This window comes from Diceros bicornis, chromosome 25 (genome assembly GCF_020826845.1).
Source record: "Diceros bicornis minor isolate mBicDic1 chromosome 25, mDicBic1.mat.cur, whole genome shotgun sequence".
In the NCBI taxonomy this organism is placed as follows: domain Eukaryota; kingdom Metazoa; phylum Chordata; class Mammalia; order Perissodactyla; family Rhinocerotidae; genus Diceros; species Diceros bicornis.
Genome location: NC_080764.1, coordinates 4,415,334 through 4,431,835, shown reverse-complemented (window position 1 = coordinate 4,431,835; position 16,502 = coordinate 4,415,334). Strand labels below are relative to the sequence as shown.

At 51.3% G+C, this 16,502-nt stretch overlaps 1 long non-coding RNA gene across 1 annotated transcript in view; it reads left to right on the top strand.

Moving 5' to 3' along the window:
- The first annotated feature begins 10,383 nt into the window (after positions 1 to 10,383).
- LOC131421483 (uncharacterized) overlaps positions 10,384 to 16,502 on the top strand; it is a 41,491-nt gene continuing 35,372 nt past the window's right edge. The window contains exon 1 of the long non-coding RNA XR_009223867.1: positions 10,384 to 10,919. This is a non-coding gene — a long non-coding RNA (uncharacterized LOC131421483). The remainder of the gene's footprint in view (positions 10,920 to 16,502) is intronic.

Genomic DNA, 16,502 nt, shown 5'->3' with positions numbered 1-16,502 from the left:
CGGGTCCCAGGCCGGGAGCGGCGGGAGGCGCCTCTCTCTGCAGGGCCCTTGCGGAGGTGGCGAGGTTTACTGTATCTTGTTTTTCCTTCTCTGCTCTTTATTTCTGCTGGGAATCCTGCAGGTGGGAAAGAAACGGTGCGCCGGGAAAGCGGAATCCCGGTGAGGGAGAACAGGAACCTTCAGACCGTTCTCCTGCGGTGGGCGCTCTCCCCCTCAACCTGTCTTCTTCTGCCAAATCACGACCTTTCCAGAGGCCGGGGTAGTTCTAGGTGAGACCGGGGATGCGAGGTGGATGAAGGCCATTGACACTGAATTCAGGCCTTGACTATTCCACGTCCACTGAGTTCTTTGGTTTTTCCTCAAATGCTGGACAAGGTTATAATTTTTATCTTTTGAGATTTAGCTCCTTATAACTTTTTCTCCCCCAAGGTTTTTGTCTGTTTTTTAAAAAGCACTTTCTCTTCTAAATAGGTGCGAAAATGAAGCAAGGGAAAGGGGTCTTGGAATCCTTTGCCTTTGAAGAGGAACTGGGTGGCTTCTAGTTCTTGGCCCGGCCAGGCAAGGCCCTCTGGCCCAGTCTTCCTTTACTGGTAGTTTGGTTCACCTGGCTTTGCCAGGGAGACTTTTTGAAACGTTATGTTTGTTTCTGAGCTGATCATTTGCGGGGAGGAATATTGTAATGTGGAATTTGGCTCCAGGTAGACTCAGTGCTCCAGAGTTGCTGGGTGGTGCCTTGCTGTTGTGAGGACAGAGCTAGGGTGGGGGTCCTGTGTGTACTCCAGGTGGGGAGGAGCAGGTGCCTCAGTAAATTTCTAGGTGTGGTGCCGATCTCTGCTGGAAAGGGAAGCCCTCCGGAGATGTGCCCTGCTGTTGTCACCTTCCCTAGACCTCTTTCCCAAATGACCCAATTCCTCCTTCTGTGTCCCTTCTTTCTTCATGTCCTCCTCACTGTCCTTCCCCCCACTGTCACGGCACCCACCTGTGCTTTCTCTTTTCTGGGGAGCAATAACTTGATGTGATCGGCATATGGGTGCCACTGCAGAATGCTGATGTCCAGGCCGGGACCCTGGCCACACTCCAGGAGAGAACCACCACAGTGAGGCCCTCCGCGGGGAGCCGGTCATCGGCCCTCCTTGCTAACACGAGACTTGGAGAATCCCCAGGTCATCCTTGTCCCCTGCTTGGTGTTTTATACTGAGGCCTCGGGCAGGGGCCTGCCAGGTTCACAGGGGGCCACAAGCAGGGTGCTGTTCAGGTGGGCTCAGAGCCACCTTGGCTGCTTGGCGGGGAGCCCTTGCTTGCAGGGCGCTGGCACCCCAGCAGAAAGGGCGGTGGACAGAGAGCATCGTGACCCTTCTGCTCGGGCAAGGCGGCTTTGTTACGAGGACTCTGGCAGGCCCAGCAGGGAGCTGGAGTCTGTGATTTTACACCGGAGATGGATTCATCCCAGCCCAGTTTTGAGGGGGTGATCAGGATGCACCTGGCAGGGAAGGGTGGACACCTCAGATGACCGAAGCTGGCTGCGGGGGAGGGGATCGCCAAAGCTGGCCAGCTTAAGGCTAGTCTGAGACCCACATTTCAATGGGGCTCTGTTTTTCCTGGGAACTGTTCTTACCTATAAAATAAGCCTATGTATGTATGAGTGCAAAGAGGTGGGTGGTGATGTTTTCCTTAAAAAAAAAAAAAAAAGCAAAAATAACAAAGTGGCATGTGTGCCTGGGGGTCCCAGGTCTGTGCAATATCAGGCCAAGTCACTACTCCACCCCTTGGGCCTCAGTTTCCCTGGCCTTTAAGGAGATAATGACAATTCTTGTTCTGTCTTCCTCTCGAGTATTACCTCAGGAAAAACCCTCTCTGTGAGGCTGTCGTTTTACGATTAAAATGCTTAGCGACTCGCGTGGTACCTGGCACTGCCTGAATGCTCGGGGAGTTTGTGTTGATTTGAACTGTATTGAAATCCTCTGCAGTGGCTATAAGAAGGGTGTGGGCCGAGCATGAGAAACTGAGCAAGATAAAGAACATCCCAGTCCCCTCAAGGCCTTTGAACATGACAACAAGATGACCCCCAATTTGGGGGACTGGATTTGATGGTTTGAAGACCCTCCTCCTCCTGGCACCTACGCCTCGGAGCCCAGGCGTTTATCCCAGGGTCCAAAGCCAGACTCTGTCTGCAGCCGCGCCCAGCCTGGCTTGGGTAAGGGTCTGAGGGCCCAAATCCCTGCCCAGGCCACACAATTTGACCTCCTCTCCTGAGGGATCGGGCTCACGTGGCTTCAGGAGCTGGCGGGGGGGAGAGCACACCTCAGCCCCTGGCCCTTCGTCTTGCTCCCCGGTGCTGGCCTGGCTGCGTTTGTGTAACGACGATGCATGAGTTCAGCTTGATTTGCCATTCACAAAACACAGTTTTTTACTGCAGGGAGAGTTTTCCTGTATCTGAGATCGGTCCTTGTTACCTGCAGCAAGTTATGTTTTCACCGGCTTTGGTGTTTGCACGTGTGTGATGAGAAAGGGTGTGAGCCAAAGAGAAGGTGTGGAGGACCTGCCCTCTACCTGGGCTGGGGGCTCGCCATCAGGACCTCACATCTGCCCCAAGCTGTAAGGGCGGCAAAACGTTCGTTTCTACACACAGACACATGCCCACATACACACGTGCATATACATACATATATATGCACACACGCACACATATCCCAGGGTGTTATCCTCGTGTCGCTAACATTTAACGTTCTAATAGTAAAGTTTGAGGCACCAGCAGGCTGTCTTGAAAGGCTCATTCAGCCTGTCTGCCTCGGAGCTATTTTATTTATAAGTCTTCTTGTCACGTCAAAGAACTCTGTGTTTCTTGCAGACTGTGTTCGGGTGGTTGAGTGTTTTGGTTTTTGGCTACAGCTGGTTAATTTTTCCGAATCTGTAGATCCAGGTGTGCGTTGAGAAGTTTTTTCCCAGCGCGAGAAGTTTCGCAGTGAGCCTTGGAGTCCTCCTAGAAATTTCCGGCGTTCTATGTGTGAGAGACTGCCAGTTTGGGAGAAGTTGTGAGCGAGAAGGAAGGAGGCGGCCGTGCCTTGTCCACTACCTCCTGCTAGACGGGGAGACTGGGAAGGGCCCACTTAGGATCTTGGAGCATATTTAGAATACAGAGTTGAAAACAGCTTAACGGATAAGATATGAGCAAAGGCGTTTAACCTTTGATGATCGTTAACAATCCCTGCCCGTGAGCATTATGGAAAACCAAGCACAGGAATGAAAATGCCTGTCCACGTCTCCCGTTATGTTGAAATCCATTTAAAAAATATATGTTCACCATGTGAAAATTATATAGACTCATTTTCAAGGCTAACGTTGTCCGTAGTCTGATTGCTTACATTACCACTTTCTTTTGGTTAAAAAAAAAATGAACTTCATGTTCTTTTAAAATTAGGAATTACACCAAAAGTTGCTCTATAAATAGCAAGAAACAAAACAGAACAAAAGCAGTGGCTTTCTTTTTTAGTATTTTTCTTTGCAGCTATTGAATATTATCTTGTCTTGCAGTGATAGATTTAGTTAAGACATTTCTTCACTTTTTGTAGAAAGGGCCTGTATGAAAAATCCAACCTTAACCTTGTCTTTCTGTTAAATGGATCTAAAAGCTACGATATTTAGATGTAGTCAGGAAAATGAAACTGTCATTATATATAAAGCAAATTACTTACCTGTGTTGTGTGAAATCATGTTAGGGTTTGTAAAAATAAAATGAGAGTATTTCAATAAATAAGACCAGTGTGGTCAAATGTCAAACAACTTGTAATTGACAACACCCCCCCCCCCCCCCCCCCCCCGCAAAAAAAACCATTCTGCATGTGTTTATTTTGCAGGAAGCTTAGGTTTTGTTGCAACCATTTTAAAGAAGTGATCTGTGAAGTCTTGATTTAAAAAAAAGTTCTTGGTGTCCCTTGCAATTTAACAATGAACTATTTGAGTTCTAAATCAGGGTTTATTTCCTTTCCTTTTTTTCCTTTATTCTAGAGGGCTTATAATTTTCCTAGCTCCCTGAAGAAGTGTATGGCTAAGAAATGGTACTGAAGTCCTCAGTTCATCTGTGGGGAAGAAAAAAATTCAACTGACTTTCATTAGTATTTCAGCACTATTTAAAATTTTTTTTAAATAAACATTTGACAGGTTTTAAAGTTTAAAATTGCTTTAAATTTTTAATAGCTAAATTCTGCTTAGATATGATTCAAAAAGCGTATGGGGTCATTAAAATAACGACTATTTCAGGCCCCTATAAAGGACCGATGAGATGCAAAAATACTTCAAATAAATCAATGCTTTTCAACTGTGAAAGGAAGGCATTCCTTCGACATTTGAGGACTGAAATGATTTTCAAATTTCCTGATGTCCTTTCATTTTCGTGGAAGTCGGTACCTTCTTCTACCAGAAACTGTTAAACTCCAAATTCTAATATATCTTTAATTGCTAATAAAAATTTGCTGTAAGGGGCACAATAAATTCTTTAGAAAAAATGTTAATTTCTCAATTTATGATGATTCCGTTTTAGAAATTGCAGAATTGAAAGACTAAAATAAATTGAGTACCCACTTCCCTTTGAAAGGTAATTTTGATTTTTTAAAAAATTTAGCTTGTATTGTGCTTTTTATCATTCCTTATAAGAAGCCAAGAATTGAGTTTTGGCATTTGATATATGCATATATAACCGGGGACATTGGCCCGTCATCCTTAAGTCATAGTCCCTGATTTGTTTTGTTACTACTTTGGAATGGAAAATATTAATCGTAATTCCTCATCCGTAAGGAAAAATTTTTATACTAGCATGTATGTGTTATATACAGCATATTCACATATTTATATATATAATTGAACACATTTATTGTAGACTTCTAGTTGTTTTATGTTCTCCTTTTATTTGAAAAATAATAATTAACCCGTTAAGAATGCTTTCGGGGTTGTTAGACTTTTTTTTTTTACATATACATACACAGGTAACACATCATGAAAAGTGGACATGTGGACTTCCAGAGTGTGTAGAACATGATAAAACAGCTGCTCACAGACCGTTTCTACGCAGACATGTGACTGCACGGGTGTGGAGTTCCTGCCCCTCACTTGGGAGCGAGCATAGGGCAGGCTGTTGGTCACTGCCGGCTGCAGGCACACTGTCTCTACTTTATATTTTTCTAAAAAGGAAAGAAGATATAGAAATGGTATGGCAGCATGCTGGTGTTTGAGGGGACGGGGGGATGCTGATGCAGTGTCCTGCCCTGTGCTTTATTCCTCAAACATGCTTGTCCTGTGGCCAGAGTTTCATTTCTGTTGCTAGTTAACTAACGCCAAGTTGCACATAAAACTGAGTGAACTAAAGCAAAAGATTTGGAAAAATGCTTCATGATGTTTGCAAGGAGGAATCCTTTCTGTGGATGCTGGCTCACTCCTTACCCAGCCTGAGACCCTATCAGCTCTGCTTTACTTCTGTCTGAACTAGTCGGCTGCTTCTCCCTCTCTTCTTCCTCAGCTATCTGCATAAGAAAAAAAAAAAAAATGCTTCCCCAATGTAAGTTGATGATAATAGTGCGTAAATAATTGAAAGCAAAAATGAAGCCTTCATAAAGTAGGAGTACAAGTGATTACAAAATAGGCGTATCAAAATGGAATCCCAAATCTGCAGACTACTTTGAGACAAAGGCAAAAGAAAAAAAAATCATAAGCCTGGTTTGCCTTTCTACACAGTACCCAGAGCTTCTTAGCAGCTCCTCCAAAGGATACATTGGGATGAGGGAAAAAGTAGCATCTAACCCAGGAGTTGCCACAAACTCTCCATCTCAAGTGTATTGGGCCAGCTTTAAAAACATCATTATTCTTGAGTGTGCAGGTTGAATGTTCAAAACCAATGTGAAAATGTAAGTTTTCACTCACCCTCATCCTACTTGCTTTAATTAGATTCGATGCATCTGTTTACGAAGTCCTCGGAATGCCTTGGATACTGAAAATTTTAAATTATTAAATGTTGCTACGTTGAGAAAAGAAAAACCCCCCTGACTGCCCCCGGCCTTCCGAGGCTAGAGTGCGGCCGAAGGCTGAGCCAGGACCCGCACTGGCTCAGGGGCATAGCAGGAAATTGCCGGCTGCATTCCCATTAGGCAGATCTTGGGAGAAATCAGGAAAAAATAACTGTATAAGGCTGATACTATAAACATCCTGGTATAGCGAGAACCTTCCTATGACTTATGTTTCTGGTGTGGCCCCGAGCACAGACAAAGTTCTTCCTCCAGGAAACTCTTCTATCATAAGGCTCATCAACAAAGTAAATTTTCCGGGTTTCCTTTTTGATAATTTGAGCACAATTTTTTATATTATTTATTTTGAATAATATGATAGCGAGTTGGAAAGACTTTAAAAAAACAACCTAAATGGAATTCCTGAATTCCATTGGAATTACCTGAATCCTGTTATTTTCCTTGACTCAAGCAGAATTTGATTTCTGAATTTGCAACCAAATTATATGTAAATTCTTGCCAAGTATAGAGGGGATAAAAAAAAAAGAGTGTGTGTTCTTGAATATTGTTCTGACTCACCCAATTTCTTGTTTTACCAAATAAAAATTGGGAGGAGGAAAAAGGCATTAAATTAACTTATTACTGTGTGTGAGAGCAAGAAAAAAAATTCAGCTAATAAAAAGGTTAGCAAGCTGGTATGATTATACAATGATTTCAGGTGAAAATTGCAAAGCTAATATCTTGGCATTTAGTCATTGCCTTCAGTAATGATACAGTTGTCAAATTTGTATTTGTGCCAATGGAACAAAAGTTGTAAGTGGCATAATGGAAGATAATCTCTTTTTCTTTGTGGCTTTTTTAATTCAATGTTTTAATCCACCCATTTAATCACAAAACATATATCACATTAGTTATAATATTTATAGTGTTTAGGAAAGTGATTATAAATAGATTATAGTGTGGTTGGTGGATGCAGTATTTTTATGTGTGTGTGAATGTAATCTCAAAGGTATGCAACGTTCCTAGTTTTGCACTTGGAGACGGTTTTACGTGAGAGCCGTAACCATATATTTATTTTCAAAATCCCCATTTGGTTGTTACCAAGCTTGCTCATTATTTTGGAAAAACAAGATTTGGTATTAAAAGGGCCTGATACTTAGGATGTTTAGATCTCTGCATTCAGCCCAGTTTCTAAAGCAATTCTGTTGTTCTGGAGTCCTCAAAGTTGCTAAACCACAAAATACCTTTAATACGTTTTTTAAAGTAGTTGAACCATACCGTTCAGATGAGGGAAGGGCAGAATTTATAATGGCCGTTAGTGGTTGGGTTCTGCCTTGGTGTGGCCAGAGCAGGAGGAGGGTGATAGCGGGATCTGTGTGGTTTTTTGGGACTGCCCTGCACATACTCATCTCTCGGGAACGTGTTTGCTTGCCCCGCTCATCCTAGTCGGGGCTAGGAATTGTACTGGGGAAGAAAATTGTAAAAGACTGTGCTAGACGAGAGAGATGGTTTTTCCCTGCGTATTGCTAGGATGTGGGTACGGCATTCCCCAGTCACAGACTGCTGAGAGAGCCGTCCTTTTCTGAGAAAGGAGGAACACAGACTTTCTGGGCTTCCAGCTCTGGACCCCATGCCCTTTGAAGCTGGGAGTGCCACCCTGGACCTTCCTCAGGGCAAGAGTGAAACCCACCCCATTGTGAAATCACCCTGCTTGGGCTGTCTCTGCTTCTTGTCAGCAGCTATGGAAAGTGAAAGTCAGGATTTCAATGCAAAGATTAACCGGAAAACATTTCTACTCCATTTTTAAAAACTGAATTTTCTCATAGAAGAAAAAAAAAAGCTATCCCTAGAAAGGAGAGGCCACAGTAAGATTCTAACACCAAGAAAAGCAATTTGGGAGATTTCTTAATATATCCTGTTTTTTTCCCCCTCCCTCTCTTCTTCCCCCCAAAATCACGTGTGTCATAGAGTGGTGGCAGTGATGTGTGTGTGTGGGTGGGTGTCCCGCACAATTCAAGGCCAAGGTCATGGGGGTCTAGGGAGCCTGGAAGGTGGGTCGGTGGGCAGCAGAGGCCCTGGCAGAGCTACTCCAGCCGCCCTAGCCCAGCCTTGCCCAAGTGGCCAGTTCTCTCTTCCTGGGCAGTCCAGTCCAACGTGGAATGGAGTTTCCTGGGAAGCAGAGCACACGAGGAACTTTTGAATTTACCAATGGCATAAAAAGTATATATATTTTTATGACAACGGGCAAGTTTCAATTGGTTGACAGAAATGGCGAGATGTGACGTCAAGGGACACTGGTTAGAATGCCAAGGTCGGCTGGAGGGGGGGGGGGAAGACAGGCACAGAGACATTGGGATGGGGCCCAGGAGGCCTGGTTTTAATCGGGCCCCCGTCGCAGGCGTCTGGGGACAGCCAGGTCCATCTGACTCTGAGAGAGGGCATACCGGGGCTGTGGGAGGGGGTCCAAGCGTAGTGACCTCGTGTTGGCGTCCCCGAGCACCGAGCACCGGAGGCCCAGGCCGGCTCCTCTGCGGGGAAACCACTCAGGCGCCCCTGCGGAGGCCGCAGGAAAAGCTGCTTCAGCCTCCTTGGCATTCTAACCAGTGTCGGGACCCTGGAGCCCGGCCGGTCGCGACCCGGGGAGGGGCGCGGGAAGGAACCGTGCGGCCAGAGGGGCAGCGGTGTAGTCGTCCGGCTCCGAGAGAGCAAAGCTGAGGCCTAGAACTTCTCCCCGCAGGTCCTGCGCTCTGGGCCAGGGGAGCAGGAAGTTGTTTCTGCGGGGAAGGAAAAGAGCGAGCTCGGAGCTGGGCAGCAGCTCCGGGCACGGTGCCCCCGCCCATCCCACGCCTCCCCGGGCACCGTGAGGGCACCCCCCCATCCCCCGCCAGGCACCTTGCGCACCCCCTCCATCTCTGGGCACTGTGCGCTGCCCTCCTCCACCTCACCAGATCCCGGGCACCTCGCCCCCCCGCCCCACTGGGCACCGCGCCCCTCCCTCTGAAGGGCCGGCTGTGTCCGGGAAGCCGCCGGGAGGTCGCCCTGGTGCGCGCCCTGCCCCGGGGAAGCCTGCTGCCACCGTCGACCCCGAGCTCTGTCCCGGGGTCTCGTCTAGAGCTCCACGGCGCACACTGGCCTCGCAGGGATGAGCCCGGCGGCCCTGGCTGCTGTCCGCGGCGCGCAAGGCGCTGCGGTCAGGCCAGGGACCATCGGTCCGCCCGGGGTCCCCGAGCCGGGCCCGAGCGTGCGCGCGCGCGCCCCGCTGCCCGCAATCATGGCAGCCGGCGCCTCGGAGCGCAGCCGCCGAGCGCGCTTCGGCAGCTGCCTCGGTGCCAGGGCGGCGGGGGCGGGCCAGGGCCGGGGCTCGCGCCTGTCCTCCCCCCTCGGGAGCGCGGGCCCCAGGCTCGAAGCGGAAAGCCGATGGGTCTCTGCGGCGCGGTGCCCCGGCCCCGCGCGGGCAACCGGGCGGGGCCGCGGGCCGGGGGCGCGCGGACGGGGAGCGCCCGGGGCGGCATGCCCGCGGGGGCGCGCACGCGGGGCTGCGGGACTAGGAGCGGGGCCCAAGCGGCGAATCCGCTGCTCGCGCCGCGCGCCCCGCCCGCGCGCGCCGGCCCGAGGAGGAGGGTGCGCAGCGGAGGAGGGAATCGGGGAGGGGCCGTGCCCCGTCCTCGCCCGCAGCGGGCATGGCTGGGGGCCCCGGGAGGCCTCGTTGGTATTCTGGGCACAGCCGAAGCCTTGACCTCTCCGCGGAACAGGGGCGCCAGGGCGCGCGGGCACGGCCACCGCCCCCGGGCGGTCTCCCCGGGCTGCGGGGCCCTTAGGCGCCTTGCTCACCCCTGTCCCCTCCTCTCCGGGTCCCCCGTACCCCCTCCCCTGCCTCGATCCGGCGGCGAAGGGGTGGGCAGGGAAACGCGCTCTCTGGGACAGGTGCCAACTCCGAGACAAAAGACATAAAATAGGCGGCAACGGGGGAAGCGCGGCCGGCGCGCTCGGGCGGGGACGGAGGCGCCGCGGGGGCCGCATCCTCGGTGCCGACCGGGGAAAGTTTGGGAAGTCGCCGCAGCGGCTTCGCAGCGGCGGGGGACGCGCGGGCCAGGCCGCCCTCCGCGCCGCGCTCGCCCTCTCCGCGCCGCTTCTGAATAATTCATGGCGCGGCCGCCGGCCATTAGCATGCACCGGGCGCGCGGCGCGTCTGTGCCAAGCCGCCGCCGCCGCCGCATTCGGCGCCCGGGCCGCGCCAGACGAGCGGCCGCGCGGAGGCCGGGCCCGTGCTGTCCCCGCGCCCGCCCGTCCGCCCAGCGGCGCCCATTGTGCCCTGGGGCCGCGCCACCTGGCCGCCCCGAGCCCGCCCGCAGTCCGCAGCGCGCCCGACGGCCCGGCGCTGCAAGTTGGGGCCGGCGGCGCCCGCCCGCCGGCCCTGGGATGCACGTGAACTTGGAGAAAGTCGCGGGGCGCGCGAGCCCGGACCTCCGCGGCAGGGCGTGGGCGTCCCCCGCTCGGCGCGCTTTCGTTTTCGTCCAGGACAAAGGTCCTCGCGGCGCTGGTCGCAGACGCGGAGACCGAGTCCTGCGGGCCACTCTTCGGCGAGGTCCGGTCGTTCAATCCAGGGAAGCTGGAGCCGGGAGAAGAGGCGCGGCGCGGTGCGGGAGCGGGGAAGTGGGGCCTGGCCGTGCGCTTCGCCCACCCGGTCCCAGACCGTCCCGCCCTGCGGAGAGTTGCGAGAGATGGCACTGCTTTGCTCTCTGCCGTTTCGACGTGTGAAGGAGGGAAGCGTTTGGAACCCAGGACTCAGACCAATGACCCAGGGCCTGTGCAGCCTCGGGCACGGGAGCGCAGTGCCGGCCGTGTCCGGGCGCGTTCCTCTGGCAAGGACAGGGCTGTCGATCTGCGCGCTCCGGGTGACGATCGGGTTCAAGGCGACTCCTGAGGACGGTAAGTGCATTTCTCACTTTCGCTCCTTAATGAATATCTAAGTATTAATGAAAGGATTTCTAAGAAGAGCCCCGGTGTAGGGCAGGCCTTCTGCCGACGCGGGGACACACGAAGGAGGTTGCTCTGGAACTCGAAGCCGGACCAGCTTGCACGAATTCCACGGCCGTCATTAAAATTCTGGAACTTGAAATTTGTGAAATACAGCTTCTCGTCTCAGGTGTTCGGGCCATTTGCCAGAGAGAATTTTGTTGAACACGTACAATAGCGTTAGCAGGCATCTTAGAATAGAACGAGAAGAGAAAACGTCTGTTTTTAGGTTAGAAGTGTTTGCAAGGTTATTTGGAAGCTACAATTCTTTGTCGAAAAATTGAAGTCTTTCATTCACTTCCTAAGCCAGCGCTGCTCCTGCTGCTGATTTTTTTCTGCTGGTCAGGCATTTAGGGAGAGCTGATTCCGGGGGCCCTGGGTCAAGCCATGGCAGCGATGTGGCCGGAGCAGTGAAAGGCCCTTGTGTGGAAGCTGTTGTTTATGGTGGCGTAAAACGAAAAACAACTCATAACTTTTCGTAATAAATCCCCCTTTATAGGTGGCTCACACACAAACTCCCTGGGGAGTTTGTGGGGAGCAAGGAAGGGGTGAAGGAATGCGCGTTTGCCGTAATTACAGGGTTTTAAGGTAACGCTGAAATTAATTTTTTCAAAGTTGGGTTTCAGAAGCCACGGAAGTCTCTGCAGGCCAGCACTATCTTCATTTTATGTTACTTCGTTGGTTCTGGTTATTGGGGATTTTTAAACGCATGTTTGAACTTGCAAGTCCGTCGCCTGTTAAAATGAAACCCATACTGTGGGAGATTAAGCCTGCTTTTTAATATGATCGTATCACAGGTGCGATTTCCCTTCCACTCTCTCCCACCTTCTTGATGTGGTTTGGGTAACCTTGCTGGGTGATTCGACCACAAAATATTGGGGACGGGGGCCTGTTACCATAACACCCTAGAGTTGTGAGCTGGCACTTGGAGGCCATGTTTCCGGGAATGTGGACAGAGGCCTGAGTGGCCCAGGCCTGCCTCGCGCCTCCCTCTGCCTGGCTGCCCGGTTTTTCAGATCCGAGGGAAGAACCCAGTATAACAAGGGGACCGTTTTGATAAGGTCTAGCCCACCATGGCACAAAGGATGAAAGTTTGCAGAAGTACTTTGGTCGTCTTTTTTGCTAGGCAGTTATCCCCTCTCCCATACTGCCCTCCTCCCCTTTTGAATTTTTATTTATGACTTTATCAGAGGCAGTTAGCAGACATGAAACCTGAGGTGGGACATTCGGGGGTGATCTTGGAAATGGGGGTGTAACCACTGAAGGCATGCCGTTCCAGCCGGGAGCTTGGTGTGGTGTGGAGCTTGGCGGTAGCAACAAGGTTAGTAATATAAGAAGCTCAAGTTCTATCGGGGCCTCGCCTGCAAAATGCGGGCGACGTTTTCCCCGGGTCCACAGATGACCTGTAATATATCGCTAGATGGGTGAGAGTGGTGTGGCATTCTACTGAGGCTGTTGGGCATCCCCTAGGATTAAAACAGACCCCAGAACAAGGGGCGTCCGTTGCTTCTTTCTACGGGCGAGACCCCGGGGTAGCAGGGAAAGGCCTGAGTGTCTAAGGAAGCACCCCTAGGGCCACTTAGTGGGGGATTGGTATTTGTCAGCTCCTGAGGTCCATCTCCTGCCGCGAAGTGTGCCTCTGGCACGTGGAGCGGGATGGGGCTGAGATCCCACAGCAAACAGTGGGGCTGCCCCGCCGACGGAAGCCCTACCCCAGCACCAGCACAGCTCTGCCCTGCCTTTGTCCTTGTTCCTTAGAGCCGGCCCAGTGCCAGTGGAGCTTCGGGTCCACCAGGGGCTTCTTACTTGTTGGGATATCCCATCCAGGCAAAATTTATTTTCGAGGACTCTCGCACGAGAGGCAAGGTTGTGAAAACGAAACTGGTGCCTGCCTGTTTGTATCACTTCCGGATTTAATAGAAAGAATGTGCTAAGCAGGGGGACAGGGTGTCATGGATTGTGGTGGGCTGGTGGGAGGATGGCCCTGATATTCCTGTTTTTGTTTTAAACCAGGGCCAGCCCCAGGGTGGCCCCTCGCCTGCACCTCGCCACGCCCAGCTTCTGGCCACTCTGAGGCCCCGACCTTCCTGGGTGAGGGGTCTCCAGCGGGCTGGCGGGGGCTGGCTGCTCGGCACCGGCAGTGTGGTGGTGATGAGGCCTCCACAGTGGCTGGGTCTGGAGCACGCCACCTGAACCAGTGCAGACAGCACTTTCCTCAGTGGAAACAGCAGGGAGCTTTGCAGTGGGGTGGCTTTTGGTCCGTGTGGTTTGCACCTGACTGAGGCCAGCTCTCTATGAACCGGTCTCACTTGCTCCCATCCTCAGAAGGGTGCTGGGGCCTGGTGCGCCCTGGCATGGACCAGGCCTGACTGGAAGGCAGCCCGTGGGGCTGAGGGAGGGACTGGGGACTCTGCCCACCCTGATGGGTACTCTGCCTAGGCGGGTGCTCCCTGGTATTCAGGGAAATCCCTTGCAAGGCACCGACGTGTGTCCCCTGTGAGGCCTTTCCAGGCCGGGCAGGAAACCATCTTGAAACCACCACACTTGGCCGTCGTTGGGCTTGGAGGGTGTATTTGCGTGTTTGGAGATAAGGGAGAATGCTCTTGCAGAAATCCCTTGAGCGGGGGTGTCCTAGCTCGCATCCGGGCAGTTCTAGTCCAGCCCCTGCCTCTGGCTCACCATGAGACCCTGGACAAGTCATGTCACCTCCCTGGGCCTGTACCCTGAGCTCTGGATCAGAAATGATAATACTAACCTCAGAGGGTCCTTGGGAGGGTTCAGACGACGTTATTTCCACAAAGCGCAGTTCCTGGCATGTGGCAGGGACGCCCTAAATGGCTGCTGCTGTTTGTTATTGTTGTAAATTGTAATCGCCATTTTTATTGCTAGTTACTATATTTTGAGTTTGTAAGGAAGAGAGAGCCCAGTTTTGGTTTCACCACAAAGGACACCTGGGAGTTTACTCCCCCACTCCACCCCCAGGTGGTAGCAAAAGTGCACCTTGAGGGTATTTTCAAGGTAGGCTGTCAGGAGCTTGCAAAGCAGGGCTTTCCTTGCAGGAAGCCTTGGCCTGGAGGCACTGGGTACACTAGGTCCCCTGGGGGCCCGGGATGTGCTCACAGAGGAGGCACCCCTCCAGAGAATGACACTTGAGCTCACCTGGGTGCTGACCCGGGGGGTCTGACCAGGAAAGATGAGAGGTGAGACATCCTGACTCCGAGGTCCAGAGGAGCCACGCCAGCTGCCAGTGTCCTTGCTGGCGACATGGGTGGTGATTCCGTGGGAGAGTTTCAGCACTCTGATGGGCTAATTGTTTTTTGGCCTGATACAAGTGTACATTTACCAAAACGCTGGCTTTGGGAGAATTTTATCTCTTAGCCGATCGTTCAGGAAGACCCAGCAAGATTGCCCTTTCTCAAAACATCTTGTTGGAACAAGAAAGAACCCTAAATGGCATCAGCCGTGCTTTCTGATGTTGTGCAGCCAAGGAGGGAGAAAAAGTAACAATTGTCCTCGCGTGAAGACAATGGACCTTTCATATGAAATATTTATTTTCAGGGCCGACCAGTGTCCCGTTGGCTGGGACAGCGGAGCTCGGGTGTCTGGGTATCACAGGCCCTGAGAACCCAGGGACAAGATTTACAGAAAAGGGAAAAAGAAAGTCCCCACCCGTGGTTCTTGGGAGAGTTCAGTGGGAACGGCTGGCTTTCTTTATCAAGTGGAATTTAAACTTTCACAAGTGTTTTTTCCTTCTGTGATTTTTTTGAAAGGCCGCAGGGGCGCATTCGCAAGCACTGGAAAGGTAGCCAGGTTTTGGCTCATGGGCTGGATGGGGCCTCCCTCGGGCCAGGCCCTGTCGGCCTTTGTCTGCTGGGGGGTTGCAGAATGGAAGTGAGAGAAACAGGACAGGAAGAGGAAGGGTCTGTCCTCGGGGGACAGGGGGGAGGCCACCAAGAGCGATGTGGGACAATATTTGTGATTCTCTGGTGTCCTTTACTCCTCCCCAAATCCCATTCTATGATGAACTTGGGAGTGGCCTGCAGGTTATTGCAGTCTGGCCTGACTTGACGAAGCCACACACAGACCCTAAAACACCGTCCCCAGCTGGAGAGGTTGTGTTTGTAACTCCCGGATGGATGTTTTCTGAATTAACAGAATGAACAGAATTTCACTGAGCCTGCCTGAGAGCCACCTGCCTTTGCCCTTCCCTGCTGCTGGGATAGTGCTGGAGCAGCTGGACTCGGTTCCTGCTAAATTCACAGCCTCAGTGCAGCCGTGAAGGTGCCCTGGGAAGCGAGGCTCATGTTAGGGACCCCGGGAGGAATTGATCAGGCTGGGGCTTGTGATGAGAGCATCGGGGAGCGAGTCTTCCCAGCGTTGAGGAGACATTGGGAAGACCTCAGTGGACAGTTGGCCCAGGACCCTGGGCAGCTCAGAGGGTCGTCAGTCTGGACGCCCCTGCTAGGCGGATGGAGGACAGAAGGAGTGGCTCTGATCAGGGTGGAGGAGCCCTCTCCCTTCCGTGGTTCCCCTAACCTAAAAGACTTTGTTGGCAAATGATAATATTTGGCTTCAAAAATGAGGTTCTGTTTTTTAAAGCCTCTGTCGATTTTTTTTTTTTTTAAATCCTGGAACCTCTTAGCTGTGGTCTGTTTCACCTTCTGCATTAATCTGCCCCCAAAAATGCTGTGACGAGAGCTCTCTTTTGGCGTTGACCAAAAACAGCCTCTGAGGCCATGAGTAAAATTGTTAAAATCGAAATGGAAAAGACTGAAATTTCATGACGTGGGGCAGAAAAACCCTAACACACAGGCTTTTATTTACTTTTTGAGGGGAGGGGTTGAAAAGTAAAATGCTACACAATCTTATTGTGAAATTCTGGGTGGGAAGCTTGTCTGAGTTGGGATTCAGGAGTCTTGCCTTTCGGGACGGCTCAGAAACCCGTGGGGATGGGTGAATGGAGCATCTCGACGAACGGCTGGGGCCCACTGTGTAGTCAGTGGCTGAGAGGTTTTCTGAGTGGAGATGTGACCAGCAGAGGCCACGGTGATTATCGTCAAGTGAGACTGGTGGTTGTGGTTACGAAAATGTGTGCATGGGGTGTACAAAGTAAAAAGGCCCATTTTTTTTTTTTTTTTTTAGGAATAATAGAATTTTCCCTCCAGATTATAAAAAGAATGTCGTCCCTGATGCCTTTGGTTTCTGATGCCGAGGCTGGGTTTTTCTGTGAAATGCCTTTCCTTAAGTCTGGGATTTCAGATGGCAGGAAGAGCGGTTAGGTGAAATATTTACCTGCTGATGTGGGGCTCTTAAATCTAGATTCGCCTTTCATGTGTTTAAGAGCGATATTTACATTCAAATCAGCCTTTTATAATTACATTTTAAATTATAATAAAATGATGGTGCCGGGGCTTCAGTCTTCCAAATGTTTAAGAGAGAAGGATGCTGGGTGAATTGTGTGTGGCTCGCACATCCCATCGCCAGACCTGCCTGGGC